Genomic DNA, 6,000 nt, shown 5'->3' with positions numbered 1-6,000 from the left:
GCTCCGCGCTGGCTATCGACACTACCGAGGAACAACTATGCCTGTGCACAAGCGGAAGCACTATGCTCCGCGCTGGTGATAAACAACTGAGGGCGACCCCATGGTCGTACCAACCTCAGGGAGCCCAGAGCTCAGCGCCCAACCTCACCACGACGCTTCCCCTCGGGAGAGTTGCGCGAGGGGGCTGGGCACGGGGGCTGCGCTCGGGTCACGCCCACGCGCACGCCACCCAACCAGGTCCCCCGGACCTGGGCGTCGCGCGCCCCTCCTGAGGCCTCGACGAGGGCATGTATGGAAATTGTTTGAACGTCAAGGGGGACTCCTGAGCATCGCGACTCAGGAGCCTAACTGGTCACGTAGCCCCTCACTCCTTGGTTCGTCCTGCTCTTTGGTCGGCCCAACGGCGGTTGAGGCATGCGCGAGGCCGGGCTCTGCGGACGTAAAACATTAATCTATCCTCACGAACTCTCCCTATATGCTGTTCGCACGTCAAGGGGGACTCCTCAGCATCGCGACTCAGGAGCCTAACTGGTCACGTAGCCCCTCACTCCTTGGACCGTCCTAGTCTCCGGTCGGCCCAACGGCGGTTGAGGTATGCGCGGGGCGGGCTCTGCCGACGCAGAACAAGGCAAATAAGGAAGGAAAACGCAGAATCTCAAAGCAAATATTACAAGCATATTGTTCTCACAATACGAAATGAAAAGTATAAACGCCTCCACGAGGCCTGATGTATGTCGCAGGAATGAAACAAGGAGAATAGCCACAGGTCACCCCTGGATGTCGCCGTCGCCTACGGAAGGAGCTCCCCTATGGGCGACGATGTCATCACCTTCGCCACCAGCCGCAGGATCCGCAGCATCACCAGACAGAGGATCGGAGACAAAGCCGCGGAACTTCCCCAGCAAAGCCTCCACTTGACCTTGAATGGTTGCGGTGGCGGTTTCCTAGAGATCTTCAGCCATAGTCTCCAGTAGCTCGTCAAGCTGGGCATTGGGGTCGCGGAGGTGCAGATAGCTGAGAACGCGGGTAAGTGCAGCTGAAGACAGAACGTGAGCTTCCGCCTACGCCATGGGACCGAGGCCCTCAACGACCTCCTCAAGCGCCTTCACCACGAGAGGAAGCAGCTGGGCGGGGCCGTCCTCGTCAGTATCCGGCGGCTTCTCCAGGCCATGCTCGTAGAGCGTCCTCAGCGCCTTTCGAGATCTCTTCTCGGGATCGGCGAAGGCCACACGGTCTTCAGCCAGGACCCGCGCCTTGGCGTTGAGATCGGCCTCCTTCGCCCCCATCTTCTGCTCCAGCTCCTCCAACCGGTTGCGCTCGGCAACCTGCCTCTTCCCCAGCTCCGCCAGCTCAGTATCACGGTTCTTGATGGCTTCCTCCCGGGCCTTCATATCCTTCTTCTCTACTTCATGGCGGCGTGCCTCTTCGGCATGCTTATCGTGCAGGCTCTGCAACTCGCCCTCCAGCATTTGGCAACGGTCACGAGCGGCCTTGGCTTCTTTCAGTGCCGCCTCACGATCGGCTGCAGCACCGACGGCTCCTTGCTTCTCTCTCTCTCGGAAGCCGCAACAGCCTGGCCTAGCACCGCACATACTGCCAAGTTAGAATGAAGCCAGCCGGAGGCCAACTTCAGACGCCCGGCCACCAGGCGTGGGTCAGCGCTCAGGAGATCCGCCTGCAGTTGGGTCATCTCTGAAAGGGCATGCTCCAAGACGGCAGCAGGAGTGGAAGAACCAAGGAGTGGAGACGCAGTAGTAGGAGGAAGCGATATCATCACCAGGGCTTGGGAGACCGCGGGTTCCGGAGCGGCTGGGACCTCATCAGCCGCGCCAAGTACCAGCACCTCCGGAGCCAGCTGGGCCATGGGGGCTGACTCCATGCGGCGGAGCTCCTCTTGGCCCCGCGAAGATGACCGGGCTGGGGAGGCACGGGTGATGTTGCCTCCTTCCTTTATGGAGGGAGGCACAACTGCCTTACCCTCCTTCCTCTTCTTCGCCGAAGATGTCGGCCTAATCAACCAAGGGTGAGCGTCAGGAAAAACAAGCACCTGCACGGACCAAGCGAAGTTCGAAACACCTACCGGTCCACCGCAAGGTACTCCACCTTTCGCTTGTGAAGCTTGAGGCCCGACAGCATCGGGACCTGAGGAGCAGGCGCTCGGGCCCCGCTGGCGCCATGCGGTGCGGAGGCGGAACCGGATCCAGCCCCAGGAGGTGTTGGGGTGGAGGCGGCACCACGGTCCACCAGCGACGACCTACCCTTCGTCGGGACGAGGGGTTGCTCCTTCCCTCCTTGGTAGGCATCGGCCTCGGCATCATCAGGAATGGCGCGGAGAATCTCGGCCTTGCTCGGAGGGGAGTTCTCCTCCACCTCTTCCGGGGTCTCCTCAGAGTCCTCCTCCTCCCCCTCTCCGTGGGACTCGCCAGAAGACACCTCCACCGGCTTCTGCGCCGAAGGAACTCCCGAAAGCACCGGTAACACCAGCCGTGCGCATCAAAAGTTGGCCTAGAGGCGACGAATTCCTCCCGGTCCCTGCGTTGGAACAGGGGAATGAAGGCGTTAGGCGGATACTCCTGGTTTTCTCCAACTACGAGGCGCAAGACATAGTCCAGTTCGTCGTCAGGCAGGTCCCCCGGCCTCAGGCGGGCCTTGTTTTCCCCTCCTTCAAGCTGCCAGAAGGGGCGCGCACACGCCTGGAGTGGGGCGACCCGCAGCGTCAAGAACTCCCTCAGGAGCATCGCTCCCGTTATTTTGGCCGCCCTCGCATTGCCCGGATTCAGGTCAGTCATCATCTGCTCCAACACTGATGATGCCCGCTCGTCGACAAGCTCCGCCTTGGGCCACTCATTGCCTTGCCAAGGCGCCTCCATAGGCAACGCCAAGCGCGGATGGGCGAGCTTGGCGTCTACCATGACCCACTTGGATCGAATGTTATCGGCCCTCTTCCCGGTGCTTGAGATCGAGTTGGCCTTGCCGGACGCAACGAAGTTGGCGCATCCAGAGATGTGACCCTCGCTGACATGAAGGAAGAAGAAGTGGCGCAGGAGCGCCACGGAAGGCATAACGCCCAGGTACGCCTCACAGTAGTAGGAAAAGATGGACAGGAGGAGGATAGAGTCGGGGTGGAGATGCAACGCCTGCAGCCCATAGTGATCCAGGACTTCATAGAAGAAATCAGAGAAGGGAGGAACCAACCCGACGACAACGCTGCTCGAAAAGAAGGGAAAGAAGGTGCTCCCCTCAGGCTCCGGATCGTCGGAGGCAAGCCGGAGCTGCGTCTTCCCTCAGTCGTTGCTCTCTCCCGTCGTCAGCAGGCGCACGGAGGCAAGCCTCTTCTCCGTGATAGTGGGCGCCTTAAGAGCGGGCTCGTACCAAGCCGAAGCCGAGGAAGCCTTGACCTTGCGCGGCGCCATGGGCGGCAGATGCAGAGCAAGGCCGGAGTAGAGCTGTAGGTAGCGGCAGCGAAGAGCGAGAAAGGGGATCTGGTGCGAGGCAAGGAAGAAGCAAGGAAGGCAAGTGCCGCCTGCGCCAGCCTTTTGTCAGGTCAAGCAGTTGCCGAGGCAACATGGGGAAGCGGAGACGCCCACATCCAATCAACCGCCACGCGTCAACCGAGGTCGTAGGCTTTTGGGGCCCTCCGAACTTGACCCTTGGCTTCGCTGCGAAGCCAAGCCCGCACGCACCTTGGGCCCGGGGGCTACTGTCGGCGTTCTGGGAATGGGGGTCCCCAGACCTGCCTGCCTGCGGCCCATGGCATGGCTGAGCCAGCAGGCTGTACGGCCCATCTTTGTCAACAAGGCACCCAAGACCCTCGCGAGGGTCCAAGCCTCGCGAGGCGGATGACGCAAGACCTCCTCTGGAGCGGCCTGGTCAGGCAGACTCATGAGGAGCGGAGATATCAAGGCGGGGCGAACCTCACGAGACTCTCGCGACGTGAGCCATGACGCACAACACCAGGCGGGCACCTGGCGGGCGCCAGCGCGTGCAGCGTCCTCATTTCCTCTTTGGTGCTAAGGAGGCAAGCGCAGGCGAGGAGTATCGAGGCCCCAGGCAAAGGTTTACATTTCGGTGCAACGAGGCCAAGACCAGAAGGACGGCAAGACGGAGGTCATCGTGGAGCCCAACACGGCGTCACCACCAGAGCCTTTCACAGGCGAAGACCGCTTTTGTCAGGATAGCTTGTACTAGCTGTCCCCCTTCAAATTAGCCCGCCATTGTTGGCTCCCTTCCCGCTCAATATTTGGGAAGAGGACCAGGGCCTCTATAAATAGGACTAGCCACCACCATAGTAGGGGCATCGCATCTTAGCTTGAGGGAATCTACACACCACAAGTTCATACGCACAAGAACACCTCAACCTCAGGAGGATGTTCTTCCCCTTGTATTGTTCATCATCAGCCTAAGAGGCAATCCACCACCACCACACCGGAGTAGGGTATTACACCACAACAGTGGCCCGAACCAGTATAAACCCCGTGTCTTTCTGTGTTGTGAGTTCGTCGAGTTCATCTGCAAGATCTTAGCAAGCTAGAGCGTCGATCGGTAGGAGGGAAAGACTTTGCGCGCACCCAATTGTTCGAACCTTAAGGGTTAGCCGGAACCCCACATCCGACAGGCACCTGCATAGGAATCTCCGCTCCTCAGGAGCAGTCTGGAGAGGCCGCTCCCTTCGGAGGTCTTGGCGTCGTCCGCCTCGTGAGGCTTGGCCCCTCGCGAGGGAATTGTCTTGATGGTCTCATAGATGGGTCGTACCCGGCCGTTGATGGAGACATGCCGTGGGCCGCTTGCAGGCAAGTCTGGGTACCCTGGTTCCCACAATGCTGACGGTAGCCCCCGGGCCCAAGGCACGCTCGGACTTGCCTTCAAGGCGAAGCCAAAGGGCAAGGGCAAAGCGTCGCGGGCCCCAATCACCCACGGACCAGGCCAACGGGTGGCGGTTGATGGGACGTGTGCATCTCCACTTTCCCACACTACCTCGACAACTGCTAAGGCTGAAAAAAGACTGGCGCCCGCTACTGAGCCTTCATTGCCTCCTCTTCTCCTTGCTCCAGATCCCCTTTCTTCCTGCCGAGAGCGTCTCCAGATCTAGTTGAGCTCCTCCTCCCTGCTACACCTCTCCTTCCAAGATCCTGCGGATGGCTTCCCGGAAGGTGAAGCCTGCCACTCCAGCTGCAAACTCCTCCTCCTTACCTATGTCGGCCCTCGGCACGTCCTCCATCACCGAGAAGAAGCACCTCGCCGCCGCGCTACCGCTGACGGTGAGCGAGGACAATGAGTGGAAAGAGACTATCCTCCTGTCCAGCTCCGCCAAGCGGATGACTTTGGCGCAGCTAAAGGCCCACAAAATTTAGCGGAGCATAATGGGCCGGCCCAGCTAAAGGCCCACACGATTTTGCAGACCATAATGGGCCGCCCCAGCTAAAGGCCCACAAGAGTTTGCGGACCACAATGGGCCGGCACAGCTAAAGGCCCACAAGATTCTGCCGACCATAATGGGCCGGCCCAGCTAAAGGCCCAACATTCTCTGTCAAATCGGCCCGTCAACGGCCTGTACTAAATTTGTCATCAACGCAGCCCATGGTCACTTCTGGCCCGTTAACAGTCCGCTAAGTAATTGGGCCGAATTACGGCCCGGTGTATTTCTGTCCTATTAAAGGTCCGGCTTCATTTAGGCCCATTTACATGCCATCAAAACTTTCGGCCCATAAACGACCGTGAAGGATTTGGGTCATATTCGGCCATGTCTGACATTCGTCCTGTTAGAGGCCCACTATAGCTTTGGGCCACTTTCGGCCTGTTGTCATTTTCGGCCTGTTAACGCCAGACGTAAACCATGGGCCATATGTGGCCCAACGTCATATCGGGCCCATTAACGGCCCATATAAAAATGATGATAATCTAGCCCGACTGAAGTTCTGGCCTGTTAAAGGCCCGTGTATTAGGTCGGCGCATTTACGGCCCGTCCGAATTTCGACCTGTTAAAGTCCAGTGGGTTATTTG

This window comes from Triticum urartu, chromosome 4 (assembly GCF_003073215.2).
Source record: "Triticum urartu cultivar G1812 chromosome 4, Tu2.1, whole genome shotgun sequence".
Classification (NCBI taxonomy): Eukaryota; Viridiplantae; Streptophyta; class Magnoliopsida; order Poales; family Poaceae; genus Triticum; species Triticum urartu.
This window is presented reverse-complemented; position numbering follows the sequence as displayed.